The sequence below is a fragment of the Eleutherodactylus coqui genome, chromosome 2 (assembly GCF_035609145.1).
Source record: "Eleutherodactylus coqui strain aEleCoq1 chromosome 2, aEleCoq1.hap1, whole genome shotgun sequence".
Classification (NCBI taxonomy): domain Eukaryota; kingdom Metazoa; phylum Chordata; class Amphibia; order Anura; family Eleutherodactylidae; genus Eleutherodactylus; species Eleutherodactylus coqui.
The window spans coordinates 139212643-139235948 of NC_089838.1; the positions used below are offsets into that span (position 1 = coordinate 139212643).

The 23306-nt window shown below is 45.5% G+C and overlaps 1 protein-coding gene and 1 long non-coding RNA gene across 2 annotated transcripts in view; one reads left to right on the forward strand and one right to left on the reverse strand.

Moving 5' to 3' along the window:
• TRHDE (thyrotropin releasing hormone degrading enzyme) overlaps window positions 1-23306 on the forward strand; it is an 819510-nt gene that overhangs the window by 357574 nt on the left and 438630 nt on the right. The window lies entirely within an intron of this gene.
• Window positions 16064-22958, reverse strand: LOC136611791 (uncharacterized). The gene is made up of 2 exons (XR_010790306.1): window positions 22500-22958; window positions 16064-19188 (listed from the first exon to the last, which is right to left on the reverse strand). It is a non-coding gene; the product is annotated as an uncharacterized lncRNA (long non-coding RNA).

Sequence of the window (23306 nt, forward strand, 5' to 3'; positions counted from 1 at the left end):
TGGCTGGCTGGGAGCAGTAGTGCACCAACCTTTGTATTACGCATCTAGGCCTGTTCCCAGCCTTGCAGCTATAGCGTTCTCAGCCAGGATCAGGAGTCCTGTAAAACTTTCCCTATATAGGCAGCTCTGTCCCTAAACTCTTGCATAATACACTGCAGACTGAGAACGCTATAGCTGAAATGGCCTGCACAGCCCGAGATGCTTAAAAAAATGTAGCCCTAAGAAGGACCTTTGGGGTTCTTGCACAGAGGATCAGGAGTCCAGTAAAACTTTCCCTATATAGGCAGCTCTGTCCCTAAATTCTGCGTAATACACTGCAGACTGAGACCGCAATAGCTGAAATGGCCTGCACAGCCCGAGATGCTTAAAAAAAATGGTGCACTACTGTTCCCAGCCAGCCACAACAGTAATGCACACGATGAGGAGTAGCCCTAAGAAGGACTGTTGGGGTTCTTGAAGACAGGATCCTATGCTAACACTATCCCTGTATAAGCAGCAGCGCTTTCCCTAACCTCTGCCAGCTTGCATCTGATGCGAGTCGCGGGCGGAACCAGTTTAAGTACTCGGCGGTCACCTCATGGACCCAGCCACTCACTACTGTGGGGGGGTTGGGGAGGGCTGGCACGTCACAGCAGGAAGTGGTAATCCCTTCCCCGCATGTCTATTGGCTAGAAAATGGCGCTAAACATGCGGGGAAGGAAATGCAATTGACTCGAGTACCGCGTGGTGTTCGTCTCGAGTAATGAGCATCTCGAGAACCCTAATACTCGAACAAGCATCAAACTCGGACGAGTGTGCTCCCTCATCTCTACCTGTTAGCTGATTTTGTAGTAACCTTTGTTCTTCCAGCCCTATTCCTGTCAGAGTTTCCTCCTGTTTCCAAGTGTGTCTTGATGGTATAAGAAACTATACTGACTGCTACCTTGACTTTCTTGACAATTGTTCTGTGGGACAGCACTGTACTTCTAAGGGTTATAATTGTCAGTCTTCTTTGGTTATTTGCATTTTTTTTTTGCAATTATGATAGTAGTGTGCTCTGTCCTGAAGAATAAAACTGTCCAAATCCTTTCCTAGAGAGTATTGTAATGCAGACTGTTCCAGCACTGGTTAGTTTGAATCAGAGGGTTTGAAAGTAATCTACAAAAGTTTAGATAACCGTAGGAATAGTTTGCATCCAATTTTAAACCATAATTTGCATTCTATTCTGTATTAAATTTAATTTTAAAAAATTATGTTTTTAACTCTCTTATGAACATTTGAACCATTTCACATTATTTGCTACACATGGAATGTGTTAATTAAAAAAAAACTGTAAAAAAATTGAGGCGCTATAAAACTTTTGACTGGTAGTATATAATATATGTGTGTGTCTATTAGAGTAATGACACCCTATGTAAAGTAAGCACCTACAATGGCCTAGGGTATACCATGGACACTCATTAACGTTTTCCCCTGATCCACTTTCTGTTGACTGAGAGCAATGAAATTTGGCACAGTTATTAGTCCTTCTCTACATAGGTGTCACATAGGGGCACACACTTCTCTCATCTCTTTATGCAACTGTAAACACCTTGCTTGTACAAGTCGATTGGTTCCTCCAAAAGCCACTTTGTGACTTTGGAAATCAGAGTCTCATCATCAGGAAAACACTTGCCCTTCAAAAATGACTTCATTTTTGGAAAAAGGGGGAAGTCCGATTGTGCGAGGTCAGGTGAATAAGGGTGATGTGGTAGAATTTCATACCCACAGTAGCATGCTTCCATCTGGGCAATGTGTGAGATGAGAACTGGGGCATTGTCTTACAGAAGCTGGACACACTCGGTGAGAATGCCATGTCTCTTGGTTTTGATGGCCTCCCACAATTTCCACAGCAGTGAAGAATAGTACCAGTAATCATGGTACCCTTCGCTAGAAAATCCATTAAGACTACTCCAAGCTAGTCCCAAAAGACTGTGAGCATAACCTTGCCTGCTGAGAGTTGGGCACGTGCCTTCTTTGGAGGTGGTGAGTCCAGATGCTTTCATTGCACTTTGGACTTTAGTCACTGGATCATAGTGATGGACCCAGCTTTCATCCTTTGTGATCAGTCTGTTGAAAAAGTTCTCCTGGTTTCCATGGCACATCGTCAAAAAAGTCTGGGAGCATTCAACTCATTCCTGCTTCTGGAAAAGTATTAGTAGCTGGTAAATCTAGTGAGCAGATCTACCTTATGCGTACGAAAATGGTCTTGAATAATTTTTTTTTCCATGGACCCCACACTAATCTTGACATTTTGGGCTAGGTCACAAATGATTATGTGGCAATTTTTGAAAATGGCTGCCTGCACTTGCTGGATGGTGTCTTCATCGATAGCCACGTGGGGTCGCCCTGGAATTGGAGCCGTTTCCACTGAAGTCTGACTACATTTGAATTGACAATGCCAGTTCTTGACTGCATCATATGATGGCCAATCCGCCCCATAACCCTCTTTCATCCCATCAAACGTGTCCCTTGGTGTGTAGATTTTCTAGTAAACAAACTTAATGACTCCTTTGTATTCCCCCAAGTCCATTATCAGACCTCAGACCACTTAAGCACCTGTAAAAGAAAGACTGTTATCAGTTCAGAGTTGCAAATTGGCACGTAACACACAGAGACATATGATTACACATGTGTAGTTTCAGTATTCTGAGATAAATAGAAGTGGGTCAAGGGAAATCTTTAATGAATGTCCCTCATAGGATAGAATAATGCCTTAAGTGTATTGGTCAAGTAAAGAAGGGAGATAAATTGCTAAAAGATTGGTAAAATGTGCATTCTTTCTGAAATTTAAAGTCTGTATCATGACAGTTCCACTAGACAGGCACATAGAAAATGTAATGCTATTATTCTAAAATTAGTCAAAAAAGGATCCTAGACACTACAGTATAGACCTATACGTTTAGCTTCTTATGTGTATAAACTGTTTGAGGTTTTTCTAAGAAAAGCTATCCTGGAATATTTAAATGACAAATTATTTGAAATTCATTTCAAATTATTTAGTACAGAAAATAGACGGCTAAGTGGTAACCTAATAACTAGAGATGAGCGAACACCAAAATGTTCGGGTGCTCGTTATTCGGAACGAACTTCCCGCGATGCTCGAGGGTTCGTTTCGAACAACGAACCCCATTGAAGTCAATGGGCGACCAGAGCATTTTTGTATTTCGCCGATGCTCGCTAAGGTTTTCATGTGTGAAAATCTGGGCAATTCAAGAAAGTGATGGGAATGACACAGAAACGGATAGGGCAGGCGAGGGGCTACATGTTGGGCTGCATCTCAAGTTCACAGGTCCCACTATTAAGCCACAATACCGGCAAGAGTGGGCCCCCCCCCCCCTCCCAACAACTTTTACTTCTGAAAAGCCCTCAATAGCATGGCATACCTTTGCTAAGCACCACACTAGCTACAACAAAGCACAATCACTGCCTGGATGACACTCCGCTGCCACTTCTCCTGGGTTACATGCTGACCAACCGCCCCCCCTCCCCCCCCACAGCGCACACCAAAGTGTCCCTGCGCAGCCTTCAGCTGCCCTCATGCCACGCCACACTCATGTCTATTTAGAAGTGCGTCTGCCATGAGGAGGAACCGCAGGCACACACTGCAGAGGGTTGGCACGGCTAGGCAGCGACCCTCTTTAAAAGTGGCGGGGCGATAGCCCACAATGCTGTACAGAAGCAATGAGAAATAGAATCCTGTGCCACCGCCATCAGGAGCTGCACACGTAGGCATAGCAATGGGGAACCTATGTGCCACACACTATTCATTCTGTCAAGGTGTCTGCATGCCCCAGTTAGACCGGGCTTTTTAATTCATAGACACAGGCAGGTACAACTCCCTATTGTGAAGTCCCCGTGGACCGACAGCATGGGTGGGTGCCAGGAAGCCACCGGCGGTACATAGAAATATCCCATTGCATTGCCCAACACAGCTGAGGTAGTAATGTCGTGCGTAATGCAGGTGGGCTTCGGCCCACACTGCATGCCCCAGTCAGACTGGGGTTCTTTACAAGTGTACAGATGTATTAAAAACTCCGTGTGCACCTACAGCATGGGTGGCTCCCTGGAACCCACCGGCGGTACACAAAAATATCCCATTGCATTGCCCAACACAGCTGAGGTAGTAATGTTGTGTGTAATACAGGTGGGCTTCGGCCCACACTGCATGCCCCAGTCAGACTGGGGTTCTTTAGAAGTGGACACATGTAGGTTAAACTCCCTGTGGACCCACTGCCTGGGTGGGTGCCAGGAAGCCACCGGCGGTACATAGAAATATCCCATTGCATTGCCCAACACAGCTGAGGTAGTAATGTTGTGTGTAATACAGGTGGGCTTCGGCCCACACTGCATGCCCCAGTCAGACAGGGGTTCTTTAGAAGTGGACACATGTAGGTTAAACTCCCTGTGGACCCACTGCCTGGGTGGGTGCCAGGAAGCCACCGGCGGTACATAGAAATATCCCATTGCATTGCCCAACACAGCTGAGGTAGTAATGTCGTGCGTAATACAGGTGGGCTTCGGCCCACACTGCATGCCCCAGTCAGACTGGGGTTCTTTACAAGTGTACAGATGTATTAAAAACTCCGTGTGCACCTACAGCATGGGTGGCTCCCTGGAACCCACCGGCGGTACACAAAAATATCCCATTGCATTGCCCAACACAGCTGAGGTAATGTCAGCTGGAATGCAGGTGGGCTAAAAATTAATTTGATTACACTGTAGGCGAGGGCCCACAAAAATTGCTGTATCAACAGTACTAATGTACATCCCAAAAATTGGCCATGGCCAGCCAAGAGGGCAGGTGAAACCCATTAATCGCTTTGGTTAATGTGGCTTAAGTGGTAACTAGGCCTGGAGGCAGCCCAGTGTAACGAAAAATTGGTTCAAGTTAAAGTTCCAACGCTTTTAAGCGCATTGAAACTTATAAAAATTGTTCAGAAAAATTATTTGAGTGAGCCTTGTGGCCCTAAGAAAAATTGCCCGTTCAGCGTGATTACGTGAGGTTTCAGGAGGAGGAGCAGGAGGAGGAGGAGGAATATTAGACACAGATTGATGAAGCAGAAATGTCCCCGTTTTGGATGGTGAGAGAGAACGTAGCTTCCATCCGCGGGTGCAGCCTACGTATTGCTTACGTATCGCTGCTGTCCGCTGGTGGAGAACAGAAGTCTGGGGAAATCCAGCCTTTGTTCATCTTGATGAGTGTTAGCCTGTCGGCACTGTCGGTTGACAAGCGGCTACGCTTATCTGTGATGATTCCCCCAGCCGCACTAAACACCCTCTCCGACAAGACGCTAGCCGCAGGACAAGCAAGCACCTCCAGGGCATACAGCGCTAGTTCAGGCCACGTGTCCAGCTTCGACACCCAGTAGTTGTAGGGGGCAGAGGCGTCACCAAGGATGGTCGTGCGATCCGCTACGTACTCCCTCACCATCCTTTTACAGTGCTCCCGCCGACTCAGCCGTGACTGGGGAGCGGTGACACAGTCTTGGTGGGGAGCCATAAAGCTGGCCAGGCCCTTAAAGACTGTTGCACTGCCTGGGATGTACATGCTGCTCGATCTACGCACATCCCCTGCTACCTTGCCCTCGGTACTGCGCCTTCTGCCACTAGCGCTGTCGGATGGGAATTTTACCATCAGCTTGTCCGCAAGGGTCCTGTGGTATAGCAACACTCTCGAACCCCTTTCCTCTTCGGGAATCAGAGTGGGCAGGTTCTCCTTATACCATGGATCGAGCAGTGTGTACACCCAGTAATCCGTCGTGGCCAGAATGCGTGCAACGCGAGGGTCACGAGAAAGGCATCCTAACATGAAGTCAGCCATGTGTGCCAGGGTACCTGTACGCAACACATGGCTGTCTTCACTAGGAAGATCACTTTCAGGATCCTCCTCCTCCTCCTCCTCAGGCCATACACGCTGAAAGGATGACAGGCAATCAGCCGGTGTACCGTCAGCAGCGGCCCAAGCTGTCTCTTCCCCCTCCTCCTCATCCTCCTCATGCTCCTCCTCCTCCTCCTGTACGCGCTGAGAAATAGACAGGAGGGTGCCCTGACTATCCAGCGGCATACTGTCTTCCCCCGCCCCCGTTTCCGAGCGCAAAGCAGCTGCCTTTATGGTTTGCAGGGAATTTCTCAAGATGCATAGCAGAGGAATGGTGACGCTAATGATTGTAGCATCGCCGCTCACCACCTGGGTAGACTCCTCAAAATTACCAAGGACATGGCAGATGTCTGCCAACCAGGCCCACTCTTCTGAAAGGAATTGAGGAGACTGACTCCCACAGCGCCGCCCATGTTGGAGTTGGTATTCGACTATAGCTCTACGTTGTTCATAGAGCCTGGCCAACATGTGGAGCGTAGAGTTCCACCGTGTGGGCACGTCGCACAGCAGTCGGTGCACTGGCAGCTTAAAGTGATGTTGCAGGGTGCGCAGGGTGGCAGCGTCCGTGTGGGACTTGCGAAAATGTGCGCAGAGCTGGCGCGCCTTTACGAGCAGGTCTGACAAGCGTGGGTAGCTTTTCAGAAAGCGCTGAACCACCAAATTAAAGACGTGGGCCAGGCATGGCACGTGCGTGAGGCTGCCGAGCTGCAGAGCCGCCACCAGGTTACGGCCGTTGTCACACACGACCATGCCCGGTTGGAGGCTCAGCGGCGCAAGCCAGCGGTCGGTCTGCTGTGTCAGACCCTGCAGCAGTTCGTGGGCCGTGTGCCTCTTATCGCCTAAGCTGAGTAGTTTCAGCACGGCCTGCTGACGCTTGCCCACCGCAGTGCTGCCACACCGCGCGACACCGACTGCTGGCGACATGCTGCTGCTAACACATCTTGATTGCGAGACAGAGGAGGAGGAGGAGGGTGCTTTAGTGGAGGAAGCATACACCTCCGCAGATACCACCACCGAGCTGGGGCCCGCAATTCTGGGGGTGGGTAGGACATGAGCGGTCCCAGGCTCTGACTCTGTCCCAGCCTCCACTAAATTCACCCAATGTGCCGTCAGGGAGATGTAGTGGCCCTGCCCGCCTGTGCTTGTCCACGTGTCCGTAGTTAAGTGGACCGTGGCAGTAACCGCGTTGGTGAGGGCGCGTACAATGTTGCGGGAGACGTGGTCGTGCAGGGCTGGGACGGCACATCGGGAAAAGTAGTGGCGACTGGGAACTGAGTAGCGCGGGGCCGCCGCCTCCATGATACTTTTGAAGGACTCCGTTTCCACAACCCTATACGGCAGCATCTCAAGGCTGATGAATTTTGCTATGCGGACGGTTAACGTTTGAGCGTGCGGGTGCGTGGCGGCGTACTTGCGCTTGCGCTCCAACAGTTGCGCAAGCGACGGCTGGACGGTGCGCTGAACTACACTGCTGGATGGGGCCGAGGACAGCGGAGGTGAGGGTGTGGGTGCAGGCCAGGAGACGGTAGTGCCTGTGTCCTGAGAGGGGGGTTGCATCTCAGTGGCAGGTTGGGGCACAGGGGGAGAGGCAGGGGTGCAAACCGGAGGCGCTGAACGGCCTTCGTCCCACCTTGCGGGGTGCTTGGCCATCATATGTCTGCGCATGGTGGTGGTGGTGAGGCTGTTGGTGTTGGCTCCCCGGCTGAGCTTTGCGCGACAAAGGTTGCACTCCACTGTTCGTCGGTCGTCAGGCGTCTCTGTGAAAAACTGCCAGACCTTAGAGCACCTCGGCCTCTGCAGGGTGGCATGGCGCGAGGGGGCGCTTTGGGAAACACTTGGTGGATTATTCGGTCTGGCCCTGCCTCTACCCCTGGCCACCGCACTGCCTCTTGCAACCTGCCCTGCTGATGCCCTTGACTCCCCCTCTGAAGACCTGTCCTCCTGAGTAAGCGTTGCACACCAGGTGGGGTCAGTCACCTCATCGTCCTGCTGCTCTTCCTCCGAATCCTCTGTGCGCTGCTCCCTCGGACTTACTGCCCTTACTACTACCTCACTGCAAGACAACTGTGTCTGATCGTCATCGTCCTCCTCACCCACAGAAAGTTGTTGAGACAGTTGGCGGAAGTCCCCAGCCTCTTCCCCCGGACCCCGGGAACTTTCGAGTGGTTGGGCATCAGTGACGATAAACTCCTCTGGTGGGAGAGGAACCGCTGCTGCCCAATCTAAGCAGGGGCCCGAGAACAGTTCCTGGGAGTGTTCCCGCTCCTGAGCAGGTGTCATTGTAGTGGAGTGAGGAGGCTGGGAGGAAGGAGGAGCAGCAGACAGAGGATTCGGATTGGCAGCAGTGGACGGCGCAGAACTGCGGGTAGACGATAGGTTGCTCGAAGCACTTTCTGCCATCCAGGACAGGACCTGCTCACACTGCTCATTTTCTAATAACCGTCTCCCGCGTGGACCCATTAATTGGGCGATGAATGTGGGGACACCAGAAACGTGCCTCTCTCCTAATCGCGCAGCAGTCGGCTGCGACACACCTGGATCAGGAGCTTGGCCTGTGCCCACACCCTGACTTGGCCCTCCGCGTCCTCGGCCGCGTCCACGTCCTCTAGGCCTACCCCTACCCCTCAGCATGCTGTATTACCAGTGATTTGATTTCACAGGCAGCTAATAAATTGGCGCAAGACTGCAGGCCAAATATAATTTTTTCCCTTTTTTGAAAACGAAAGGCCCCACTGCCTCTAGTGAATTAATAATCTAAGTTTAATAACTGTGCTGTTTTCCTGCTAATGTGTCACAGAACGTGAGGGTAGCAGAGTTATTAACTGTGGCAGAGCAGGTATTTTTTTCCCAATTAAGGAAAGCAAATGGCGAAGCCAGGAGTAAAACGTAGCTGGGTGCGTCTGATTTTTAAACGTTGCACACGCAGCCGACACGTGTCCACCGCCCTTAGGACGGACAGAGGCAGGACAAATAGAATTATTTTCCGTTTTTTTGCACCAAAAGGCAGCACTGTGTATATTCTATGAACATGAGAAGTTTAATAACTGTGCTGTTTTCCTGCTAATGTGTCACAGAACGTGAGGGTAGCAGAGTTATTAACTGTGGCAGAGCAGGTATTTTTTTTCCCAATTAAGGAAAGCAAATGGCGAAGCCAGGAGTAAAACGTAGCTGGGTGCGTCTGATTTTTACAGGTTGCACACGCAGCCGACACGTGTCCACCGCCCTTAGGACGGACAGAGGCAGGACAAATAGAATTATTTTCCGTTTTTTTGCACCAAAAGGCAGCACTGCGTATATTCTATGAACATGAGAAGTTTAATAACTGTGCTGTTTTCCTGCTAATGTGTCACAGAACGTGAGGGTAGCAGAGTTATTAACTGTGGCAGAGCAGGTATTTTTTTTCCCAATTAAGGAAAGCAAATGGCGAAGCCAGGAGTAAAACGTAGCTGGGTGCGTCTGATTTTTACAGGTTGCACACGCAGCCGACACGTGTCCACCGCCCTTAGGACGGACAGAGGCAGGACAAATAGAATTATTTTCCGTTTTTTTGCACCAAAAGGCAGCACTGCGTATATTCTATGAACATGAGAAGTTTAATAACTGTGCTGTTTTCCTGCTAATGTGTCACAGAACGTGAGGGTAGCAGAGTTATTAACTGTGGCAGAGCAGGTATTTTTTTTCCCAATTAAGGAAAGCAAATGGCGAAGCCAGGAGTAAAACGTAGCTGGGTGCGTCTGATTTTTACAGGTTGCACACGCAGCCGACACGTGTCCACCGCCCTTAGGACGGACAGAGGCAGGACAAATAGAATTATTTTCCGTTTTTTTGCACCAAAAGGCAGCACTGCGTATATTCTATGAACATGAGAAGTTTAATAACTGTGCTGTTTTCCTGCTAATGTGTCACAGAACGTGAGGGTAGCAGAGTTATTAACTGTGGCAGAGCAGGTATTTTTTTTCCCAATTAAGGAAAGCAAATGGCGAAGCCAGGAGTAAAACGTAGCTGGGTGCGTCTGATTTTTACAGGTTGCACACGCAGCCGACACGTGTCCACCGCCCTTAGGACGGACAGAGGCAGGACAAATAGAATTATTTTCCGTTTTTTTGCACCAAAAGGCAGCACTGCGTATATTCTATGAACATGAGAAGTTTAATAACTGTGCTGTTTTCCTGCTAATGTGTCACAGAACGTGAGGGTAGCAGACTTATTAACTGTGGCAGAATTATTTTCACTTGTTTTACAAGCAAAAGGCAGCACTGCGTATATTCAATGAATAATAACTGTGTTGTCGCCCTGCCTATACAATTCTTTCCCTGCAGTATCAATGGAGGGTGGAATGCTCTGCAGAGGCGATTTTGAGAAGCAAAAAAAAATGCAGCACAGCTAACAGCAGCCTGGACAGTACTGCACACGGATAAATATGGCCCTAGAAAGGACCGTTGAGGTTCTTGAAGGCTACACTCACTCCTAACACTCTCCCTGCCTATGCAGCACTTCTGTCCCTAATGCCGGGTGCAACGCTCTGCAGAGCCGATTTTGAGAAAAAAAAATTGCCACTGCTAACAGCAGCCAACATACAGCTATCAGTGGCCCTAATAAGGACCTTTGGGGGGTCTTGAAGCCTACACTAACTACCAATTCTTTCCCTACAGCAGCTCCGGTACAAACAGCACTGTCCCTCATCTAACTCACACGGCATCTGAGGCGAACCGCGGGAGGGGCCGACTTTTATGTTCGGGTGACACCTGATCTTCCCAGCCACTCACAGCAGGGGGGTGGTATAGGGCTTAAACGTCACAGGGGGAAGTTGTAATGCCTTCCCTGTCTTTCAATTGGCCAGAAAAGCGCGCTAACGTCTCAGGGAAGGAAGTGAAAGTAACCCGAACACCGCATGGTGTTCGTTACGAATAACGAACATCCCGAACACCCTAATATTCGCACGAATATCAAGCTCGGAAGAACACGTTCGCTCATCTCTACTAATAACTATATATAAGTATATTAGGGTAAATACAGAGATCTGTCCTATGACCTATTTATACCAGGACTGTGTCTATAAGGGCTCGTCAGACGAGTGCTGTAGGCCCACATTAGAGGTGCGTACAGGACACACTTCTATAGGAACCAATTGCTTTACATGAACGATTGCTGGGCACGCTAAATTAGCACAGCTAACAAAGATCGGACATGTGACTGCAGGTCGCATGTAAGCTCCATGGTGTGCGCAAAGATAGAATCTGTCATATCTTTGATGCGTGCTTTCAATAGACTCCTATGGGGGCTGGAAAGCATGCACCCCGCACCACAAATTGTATGAATGGGCTACTTCACGTAACTTGAATTAACCCATTCGCACGATCTTTAGAGCAGTATAGCCGGGATCATTGCGCACAATGTGCGCCCACAGGAAGGCATCCTCTCTGTCTAGGCAAATGAAAGTTTCTACACCAACATAGAAGAGGATTCTTTACTGGAAGAGCAATGAAACTGTGGAATTTTCTGCCTAAGGAGGTCATCAGGATGAATTTACTAAAAGAGTTGAAATAGGGCTCAGATGCAGTTTTTGAGTATAATAATGTTACACATTGTGGTTACTAGATTATGACAGATGGGGTTGCTGATTCAGGGATTTTTTCTGATTGTCATATTTGAAGCCAGAAAGGAACATTTTTCCCAAATGGGGAAAATTTGTTTCTACTTTCTGTTTTCCTCTAGTTCAATTGACAGACTTACAAGTATGGCTTTTTTTAGGCCTTGCAAGATACATTTATTGATATGTTACTATGATTATAAAACTTGTGAAAATTGGATGTCTTGCCTGAGATAATATCCAAAGTGACTGTTACACAGGTACAGTGGTGCCTTGACATACGAGTTTAATCCGTTCCGAGACGGAGCTCGTAAGCCAAAAAACTCGTATCTCAAAGTACTTTTCCCCATTGAAATGCATTGAAACACCATTAATGTGTTCCAATGCATTTCAAAAGGGAAACTAACTGCAAGTAAAAAAAAAACATCAATACTCACCTACCGCCGGCGTTCCCCGATGATCTGCGGCTCAGCTGCAGGCTGTCGCTCCCTCCTCCACGCCGACACAGAGCATTGTTTTCTGGATGCGGGGCTTGAATGCCCCGCCTCCAGCAAGCTAAACTCTGATAGGTTACCTCAGTGCCACGTCAGCCAATGAAAGATGGCGCTGGGTTAACCAATCACAGCCATTCAATGACATCAGCATTCAAGCCCCGCATCTAGAAAGCAATGCTCTGTGTCGGCGTGGAGGAGGGAGCGACAGCCTGCAGCAGCAACGCAGACCATCGCGAGGACAAAACGCCAGCAACAGGTGAGTATAGTTCCCCCTCCCCCCGAGTCTCAAATGGCTTATACACCATGTTTTTGCTCCTAAATGAGAGCAAAAATTCGTGAGAGAGCCTGCTTGCAAGTCAAAAAACTCGCAAGCTAAGGCACTCGCATCCCAAGGTATCCCAAGGTATCACTGTATTTTTTTCTATTTTGCCCAAATATATTCATTTAACAATTATATCACTTTCTGTTCAATGGTGTCTGACTGAATGGAGGTCTAAGTGGTGGTCTGAATGAATAGGGTAATGCTGCATTTCCCTGCATAGTGTAGCTTGTATCCAAGAGAGTCACTGAACAGGGAAAAGCTGTGAAGGGAACACACTGCTGAATCAGCTCTGCAGATCCTTCAGTCTGAGGTCAGGATCATTTTAGCAATGTGGAATCACTTTCTGAGATCAGGAAATTTATTTAAAGCTGATTTCTTAATAGTGAATTTCAACTCTGTATTTTATATGCGTTTTGCGGATCTAATGAAAATCTATAGGGCTATTCATATGTATGTTTTTTTTTTTCAAAACTCTCCCTAAAATACACAGCATGCACTACTTTTCTCCATTTTTTAAATTAAAAAAGGACATCTGTACTGCATCCATATATCATCAGTATCTCATCTCTATTTGAATTCATTGGTATTATTTTCATTTGGGGAAAAAATAAAACTAATACAAGCAAATAAGGAGGCAAATATAGATTAAATACACATGCAATACAGATTCAATTTTATCAGTAATGCATCTCATTATGGATGCGTATTATAGCCGTATAAAGTATGCTTGTTTGAAACTCACCTAAGGCCTTATGCACACGGCCGTGACGTGCTCCGCAAGTGGAAAACCGCAGCATAGTCCGTCATGGCGTCCCCCCAAAGACCCCATACTTACCTCCGGATCTGCTGCGCAAAGTCCCACATGACGCACTGGCGCACATGTGCAGTACAGCGCATGATGCGCCGGCAGTGTCATAGGATGCGTTGGCAGCATCATATGTCATGGTCGGCGGTGGGCGGGGCGCGGATTCACACTATACTTCCACTGTGCTACAGTGGAAGTATAGCGTGATGGGCGGCTTCTATTGACTACAATGGAAGCCGTCTGCGCATATGCCCGCGGCAAATAGGACACGCCGCGGGTAATTTCACGCTGCCGAATTCCGCAGCATGTCCATTGAGCTATTAGGTTCATTGGAATCTAATAGCTGTGGTAAAACACCACTGAAATACGGTGGAAATCCGGCCGTGGGCATTAGGCCTAACTCTTAGATTTAATATAAATCAGTGTCTTTAAACATAATATGCCTGCCTCTTATGTTTCAGTGAATCATTTCGAAATATATCAGAATAAAACAATAAGCTATCATACATTATATTTGCATATGTAATTAAAGAATAAATATTAATACTATGTTAACAGATTAATTTGGTAAATGAATAGCTCCATCGGGACATGAATTGTTTATGTTTAGTTGAAAACGTGATCGAATTCCATGTGACAAGCCCTTTAGACGTTAACTAGAGATGAGCGAGCACCAAAATGCTCGGGTGCTCGTTACTTGAGACAAAATTTTCGCGATGCTCGAGGGTTCGTTTTGAGTAACGAACCCCATTGAAGTCAATGGGCGACCCGAGCATTTTTGTATATTGCCGATGCTCGCTAAGGTTTTCATTTGTGAAAATCTGGGCAATTCAAGAAAGTGATGGGAACGACACAGCAACGGATAGGGCAGGCGAGGGGCTACATGTTGGGCTGCATCTCAAGTTCCCAGGTCCCACTATTAAGCCACAATAGCGGCAAGAGTGCCCCCCCCCCTCCCAACAATTTTTACTTCTGAAAAACCCTCATTAGCAAGGCATACCTTAGCTAAGCACCACACTACCTCCAACAAAGCACAATCACTGCCTGCATGACACTCTGCTGCCACTTCTCCTGGGTTACATGCTGCCCAACCCCACCGCACGACCCAGTGTCCACAGCGCACACCAAAGTGTCCCTGCGCAGCCTTCAGCTGCCCTCATGCCACACGTTGGCCTCATAGCCACACCACCCTCATGTCTATTTATAAGTGCGTCTGCCATGAGGAGGAACCGCAGGCACACACTGCAGAGGGTTGGCACGGCCAGGCAGCGACTGTCTTTAAAAGGGGCGGGGCGATAGCCCATAATGCTGTACAGAAGCAATGAGAAATCCAATCCTGTGCCACCTCCATCAGGAGCTGCACACGTGGGCATAGCAATGGGGAACCCATGTGCCACACACTATTCATTCTGTCAAGGTGTCTGCATGCCCCAGTCAGACCGGGGTTTTTTATAAATAGTCACAGGCAGGTACAACTCCGCAATGGGAATTCCGTGTGCACCCACAGCATGGTGGCTCCCTGGAACCCACCGGCTGTACATAAATAAATACCATTGCATTGCCCATCACAGCTGAGGTAACGTCAGGTTTAATGCAGGTGGTCTTCGGCCCACACTGCATGCCCCATTCTGACCGGGGTTTTTAATACATAGACACTGGCAGGTACAAATCCCTAATGTGAAGTCCCTGTGGACCCACAGCATGGGTGGCGCCCTGGAACCCACCGACGGTACATAAATAAATCCCATTGCAGTGCCAATCACAGCTGAGGTAACGTCAGGCTTAATGCAGGTGGGCTTCGGCCCACACTGCATGCCCCAGTCAGACTGGGGTTCTTTAGAAGTGAACACATGCAGTTAGAACTCCGTGTGGACTGACAGCATGGGTGGGTCCCAGGAAGCCACCGGCGGTACATAAATATATCCCATTGCATTGCCCATCACAGCTGAGGTAACGTCCGATTAAATGCAGGTGGGCTTCGGCCCACACTGCATGCCCCAGTCAGACTGGGGTTCTTTAGAAGTGGACACATGCAGTTAAAACTCTGTGTGCACCGACAGCATGGGTGGCTCCCTGGAACCCACCGGCGGTACATAAATATATCCCATTGCAGTGCCCAGCACAGCTGAGGTAACGTCAGCTTTAATGCAGGTGGGCTAAAAATTACTAGGATTACAATGTAGGCGAGGGCCCAAAAAAATTGGTGTACCAACAGTACAAATGTACTTCAGAAAAATTGCCCATGCCCAACCAAGAGGGCAGGTGAAACCCATTAATCGATTTGGTTAATGTGGCTTAATTTGTAACTAGGCCTGGAGGCAGCCCAGTTAAAATAAAAATTGATTCAGGTGCAAGTTTCAATGCTTTATTGAATTGAGAATTGAAACGTATAAACATTGTTTACAAAAGTTATATGACTGAGCCTTGTGGGCCTAAGAAAAATTGCCTGTTCGGCGTGATTACGTGAGGTTTCAGGAGGAGGAGCAGGAGGAGGATGAATATAATACACAGAATGATGAAGCTAAAAGGTCCCCGTTTTTTTATGGTTATAGAGAACGATGCTTCCATCCGCGGGTGCAGCCTACGTATTGTTTAAGTATCACTGCTGTCCGCTGGTGGAGAAGAGAAGTCTGGGGAAATCCAGGCTTTGTTCATCTTTATGAGTCTAAGCCTGTCGGCACTGTCGGTTGACAGGCGGGTACGCTTATCCGTGATGATTCCCGCAGCCGCACTAAACACCCTCTCTGACAAGACGCTAGCCGCAGGACAAGCAAGCACCTCCAGGGCATACAGCGCGAGTTCAGGCCACGTGTCCAGCTTCGACACCCAGTAGTTGTAGGGGGCAGAGGCGTGTTAAAGAATTTCTAAAGAAGTACACCTAGATCAGGTAAAACTGAATATAAGAGTCACTAGTGACTTAACCCTTAACCAGAATTCAGACACGACATCCGAATGTAGTTAATGGCAGTGAGTGCTCGGCGAGCCAGGCACCCACCTTTTATTGAGTACACAGGAAAGGCGTAATCAACATATAGATGAGGGAAGGCATATTCAAATAAGATATAGGTAAGACATATGGGCGTATACGTTATTGGCAAATTAATGACTTTCCCAAGCTCGAAATATCACATTTGACATAGAAACATTGGAATTTGCAGATATTGAGAAATCACACAATGAAAGGATAACCCCTACGCACCCCACAAGCTCAATGCATCCTGGTTCCATAATAAAGATAGTTTCCAGCACAAACATCCTTGTATTAATCACTATGTGTACGTGACCTGCTAAATCAGCACACAGTTCATGACCAGGCCAGTGTGTTCTTCTCTGAAGGCCTTAAAGGGATCTTCAGAGTGAACCAATGTCAATGAACCAAACTATATCTTTCACAATTTCCCTCCTAAAATATCTTTATAATGGCCTTTGAGGATGCAGCCCTAGGCTAGAGGATTTATGACAAAGCAGACCTGCTATCTTTGCTACACTCACTAGCCCTGCCTAGAGAGACCTGCCCCGAGGAAAGTCAGGAGATCTTCCTCCCACTCCTCTACCCGTCCCCCAACTGGTTCAGGTCTCTACTGTCCCTATGTCTGTCTTACAAAACACAGCACAACGAAAAGGGGTTATCACATTCCAGTGTACAGCATCCAAGGGTGTTGGTTATATGCAAATAGATGAGAATAAATGAGTCCAATGAAAGTCCATATAATGAAATGTCCATGGTATGATTGACAGTCCATTAGGTGTATAAGTCTCTCAAAAAGAGTATAGTCCTTTAAGGCTGAGATCCTTTAGATCACACTCTCATATCCACAGTACATGCAGTTGTCAAACTTTTGCAAAGTAGGTTTTCTACATTAGGTGCAAGGTGCCTTGTCAGTTGTCAACATGGTCATAAGATGAGTTTCAGTTTTTAACACACCAGGTAATTTCTCAGCAGATTTTCCTGAAAAACATTTGCAATTAGTACCCAGAATTTTCTTAATGATTACCATGACAATCTTAATAATAATGGCTAATACCACAATGCACAAAACTCCCTGTAGGAACAGACCCACTACCCCAGACATTATACCACCCAAACCTCTAAACCAGTTTACAGGATTCAAGTAAGATAACCATTCTGGCCATTTAGTCTCATCATCAGAAATAGCCTTTCGGTACAGCTCTTTTATTTTTCTTGCTTGTTCCAAATCATGAGTGATCTGCAATGTTCCTGCTGGATTTATGTAGTGACAACAAGACGGGCCCACTACCTGGCATAACCCTCCTTGTGAGGCGGTGAGATAGTCTAGAACCACTGTATGTTGATTGGTGACTAGGATTAATTGTTTAGTATATTCATTTTGAACACCGGGTATGTCAAATAGTGTATCAGTGATGTTATCAAAAGCATCTCCCAAAGCCTCTATCATGTGAGTGTTCCTTAATGAGTTAAATATCATACCTATTGGTCCTCCCAGAACTGCTCCAGCCTTCCAGGCCCAATGTGTATATGCAAAGTGTACCTTGTGTTCTGGAACGTAACATATGTGATGGAACATGCTGATAGGGAAATTCATCACTAGTCCAAACCCAGGTGGCCTGCTCCAATTTTGCTAGGGTACATGTACCTCCAGCTCCAAGTGGGATCCACCTGTAAGCTTTACTACCACATACTGCATAAACACCTGGAAGCTTAATCTGTATCCCATGTATGAACGCATCTGCAATATAAACTAATAACACAGTATTAGGAAATAAACACCAAGAATAAGCTTCAACATTAATAAATTCCTAATAGAACGCTTTAGCGACCAAAGGGGCATGACAGCATACCCAACCTTCTAACAGATTTTGTCACTCTAGATATGAGCTCATGATACATAATGATTTTGTTAGTGCATTCTTTATCTAATGCATGCTCATTAGACACAATTGAAATCTTGCCAATAATACAGGAAGGGAAGTAAAATATTTTCTTTTGTTCCTTTACAGAAGTAATTAAAGTTGGTAAAGGCCTTCCATCTCCTGGTTGCAGGTTATGAGTATTTTGTAATGATAATAGATCTGGAATAGAACTGAAAACATGTTTATGAATCTGCCGCAATATTTTCTACATAAAATGTCAAAACAGCATCTATTGGTCACTGAAACAGGTATAAGAGAAATATTTTAGAGAAAAATTTAAGTGCAACCTTAACAGTTTTTCCAACGTTCTGGCAGGTGCAAATGGCACAATCCTTGCACAAACCTAGCAATAGCGTGCTGACATCCTGATGTTACCCAGCGCTGTTTACCAGACTCACCATTGCCTCTTTGAACTGATGTGTAGGTCCTTGTGAGATGGCACAGGTAACAGGGTGTCTGAACTCAACCCTTTTATAACTAAAACAGGATTACATAATGGGATCAAGAATGTGATTATAATACATAAAATCACCTTCCAACTAAAAGTTTGAACATACCTTTTTGACATTTTATAACTCTGTTATTAAATGATTGGTAACTTCTAAATGTTTCTCTCAAATGCTGCATGTTTTTCATAACAATGATACATTGCATAAACAATCAGATAATCTAATATCAAATTTATTACACCCTAGAATTTCATTTGCTAGCAACACAAAACCAATCCTGTCAAATCTGGGCTCGAGAAAAAAACAAAAACAAAAGCAAAAATGAAAAATAAATATATAAAAATAAAACAACAAAACAGTCATATATGGAATACAAATGTCTCTTTATCTTGAGGTCTTCCTTCCGTTGTTTTTAATTACATCCCAAATATACAGGGTCTCTAATGCAGGGAAGCAGAGCAATTATTGCGTCCTTACCACTTTCCCTGGTTAGTCTGGTGTCAGTCAATCTCCTCCATTCATCATACCCATGGATGTAAGGTATTCACAGGTGACTATAGAGCCCCTTGTTCCTTGTAGATTCCACTCTTCCACATGCCCTTTGCACACCATTGGTCGTCTCAGGTCTCCAGGGAGGAGCTATAATGCTTAGCCCTCCTTTGACTAGTCGCCAACTGGCAGTTAGGCACTGTTTTAAACACTTGTCAGTTCTTCAGGCTCAGTTGAATAGTCACAGCTATGGAGAGATACAGCTAGCACTTAGAGAAGATAAAAATTAAAATCACACTTGCAAAGTTCCAATCTCCTGCCAGATATAACTCAGTTCATGAATTCATTCAGTCCAAAATAACCTTGATCGCAAATAGTTCAGTCCATGATAAATTAAAACAAAAAAACAAAATCGCAGTCCTGGGTCTTGTGGTACTCTTCTTCATCCGTCCATAAAAATGGATGAAACCAGTTTCTATATGTCAGCTTTATCAATCTCTGCCCAGAGTGACCCTATTAGCTTTCTACTGCAGCAAACAAATATTTTTAATAAATATCTATTTCTATGACAGCCTGAACAACTTCTATATACTTTATACATACAACTCATGAATCAGTCTTTTGAACAAACAGTAATAATTCCTTAAAATTATTCAAACATCACAAATTAAGATAATCAAGTTTAAAACACAATCTTAAGATTTATCATTATCATCCATACATTTATAATTAGCAACTTTCATACTTTGTCAGTCTAGCCTTTTCAGAGTTCTTCCCTCACACCCTCCTTTTCGGGGGAGGGACCCACTGCACATTCCCTCTCTCCACATCATCCAGCTCCACCCCTTTGAGTCCAGCCAGTTGTTTAGACCGTTAAACCTCAAATGCAAAAATATGGATGATCAGAGCACACCTCAATACCTCATTATACTTGCATTAATAGGACTTCACACATTCGTACTCATTAGATTTACAGGACAGTCCTTAGAAACCAACAGCTGGATATAAGTATCATCAGCAGAACCTCCACTAAATGATTTTTTAAAGGTTTTGTATGTTATAGCAAGCAAAATCTATTAACTCCCACTTCTTATTAGATTCAATTAAACTAGAACGTATGTCCTGTTTACATATTATCGATCAGCCGGCTGGGGAGGGAGTACTTTAGCCAAACATCTGCTCCTATGTCTGGCTTCTACATGGTGGGCAATTGCCCTTCATGCAACCCATCGCTCCACAGCCGTAACGCCCTTCTTTGGCTGTGGACGGGATGTGAATGTATCGCAGCCCTTGTGATTCAGCTCAGTAGGATTTTCACGTATCTTAAATTGCATATATACATTATATATGTATCTTTTATATTACTAGTTTTTCCGTTAAATAGAATGCCCCCCTTCACCCCTTCCACAATGTCTGCATTTGCATACTATGGAGGAGCAGAGGTTAATTTTCTGAGTATTCCAAAATGTTAAACCACTGCATACTTACTCACTTAAGTACACATCATATAGTCATGAATTTCTACTTAACATTCCTGTCCAGGTGCAAATTCCCTTAATCTCCATACCTGCTCTCATGTATTTTTGCCTCATATACCACCCATACCAGATCCCATCATGAACTTTCCCTAATCAGTTTTTCCCTGATCCCATCACATCGTGGATATTCTCTGATCGGTCATGGGTCCCATAGCAACTGTCAAAAGTAGCGAACTTTATCTTCAGTATTTGCTATGTAAAATCTGTTTACCAAAATGACACCTGGCCGCGGGTTGCGATCCTTTGGCACTCTGTCATTACCCCTGGCTAGTGTCCCACACATTACAGTAGCCAGTTTAATCCAGGCAACCAAATATAGACCAGCAGATTTTTGGAGAGGAACTTGCACTTGTAACCCTTAAACATATACTCACGTAAGTGATTGTGTAGTATTTCTAGCAATACTGTACACCCACTGAAAACATAAGAACATAGTCATGATATAATGCTTGCACGTATGCCAAGCAATTAAAGGAGCTTCAGTTTTCTATTCAATTAAGGTTACAGTGTAGACACATCAGTCCGTAACAAATCGTCCTCATGAAAACTTTAAAATTACATAACCAGTAAAAAAACATTATGTTACTGATTTATATAGACACGAACCACAAAGCATTCACCCAAAGCTCACATTGCAAAACTGTACTCACACTTATACAGGCAAAAGTAACATCCAAACATCAATCAGCACACAAGTAAGATTCCTCTTAGAATAGTAAGAGAATGCAAACATACAGTTATGAACATAAAAACTTATACAGTGAATAACCACCATATATTATCAAATTAAAACATTACCAAACATAATAAAGACAGTTAAAGAGGAGATTGCATGATGAAATATTTGCTACGTACTTGGCACAGAGCCAACAGACTATCAGCTATGTACCTACAATCGCAGTACAGACACACAAATAACAAACCATTCACAGCAGAAAACTAAATCCAGTCATATTTCATCATATTTCATACTCCTATACCTAAAGGTAACAGATCCATCAGACAGACTTACATTCTCTTATTGCATAACATACTTCATTGCACATTATTAAAACATCTAGTTTTACTTTAACTTTCCGTAGTGTAACATAGTAATAGTCTACTAGTGTTAACAACAAAACTCTTAGAGGAATGTCACATAGCATTCTCTCCCCCCTCGTAAACATCACTACATACATCCATTTAATCGCTCCACCTTATCACTACTCTGTGAGTGGCATGGAGTATGGAATGCCTGCTCTATTCCCAAGGCCTTTTTCACCTCTTGACATACTCCAGAAGTAAAGTGTATACCTCTGTCACTCTCAATCACCTCTGGTATTCCATACTGACACACACTAGGACATATTCAGAGGTCCCACTCTTAGGAAACTGGATAAAATTATTCTGCAATCGCTGAAAATTAGCGCCTGGCATTAAGGTCAGGACTGCCAGCTTTTGGCAATTTGGCCTTCCACCCATCACACCCATAGCAATCCGACAGGGAGAGCCAGTCCCGTCTTCAGATATCTAGCTATGTGCAAAACCTTGTGTCCCGCAACTGTCAGTGGGCGGCTATCCCAGAGCCCAGTTACATATACCTACACTCTATCGGTAGCCAAAAACTGTAGAGTCGTATTGAAACCATGAGTAAGGGAAGCGTACAGAGCATAAAAACACAACCACAAGTGAAAATCTATGCGTCAATACCAGAATCTCTCTCTGAAGCGTTAATATTATTTTTACATTCAAGCTCATCTTCTGTAATTGTGCAGAAAAGAATAAAGCAGTCTTCTGGGGAATAAGAGCTGTCTCACAGGGATGTTGCATATCAATAATCATACTGTAATACTGCACAACATTAATATAAAACAATACACGATGTAGCAGAGCTGAATAACGACACAGGAAGGCGAGGAAGCAGTAGGGATAGGAAAAGTTAAAGCATGAATACAAGGCAGGAAATGATATGTAGCAGAGCTATTGCTGTGCTGCTTATAGTAAGACAAAGAAAGACAAACAAACAGAAAGATAATTTTACCTGATAGGGAGCAAGTTCAGAAATGCTGAAGCTGTACACCTGACACTGACACCGCAGACGACCCCCTCTCTGTGGAGAAGTCAAGAGAAATCTCTTGCCCCGGGGAACTGCTTCATCCAAGAGAAGAAGGCCGCTGCTCCCCGTTCAGTAAAAAGAGTGTAAAGGTATAGCATCTCGCTGGGGCCTCCAAAACTGTTAAAGAATTTCTAAAGAAGTACACCTAGATCAGGTAAAATTGAATATAAGAGTCACTAGTGACTTAACCCTTAACCAGAATTCAGACACGACATCCGAATGTAGTTAATGGCAGTGAGTGTTCGGCGAGCCAGGCACCCACCTTTTATTGAGTACACAGGAAAGGCGTAATCAACATATAGATGAGGGAAGGCATATTCAAATAAGATATAGGTAAGACATATGGGCGTATACGTTATTGGCAAATTAATGACTTTCCCAAGCTCGAAATATCACATTTTACATAGAAACATTGGAATTTGCAGATATTGAGAAATCACACAATGAAAGGATAACCCCTACGCACCCCACAAGCTCAATGCATCCTGGTTCCATAATAAAGATAGTTTCCAGCACAAACATCCTTGTATTAATCACTATGTGTACGTGACCTGCTAAATCAGCACACAGTTCATGACCAGGCCAGTGTGTTCTTCTCTGAAGGCCTTAAAGGGATCTTCAGAGTGAACCAATGTCAATGAACCAAACTATATCTTTCACAGGCGTCACGGAGGACGGTCGTGCGATTGGCTATGTACTCCCTCACCATCCTTTTACAGTGCTCCCGCCGAC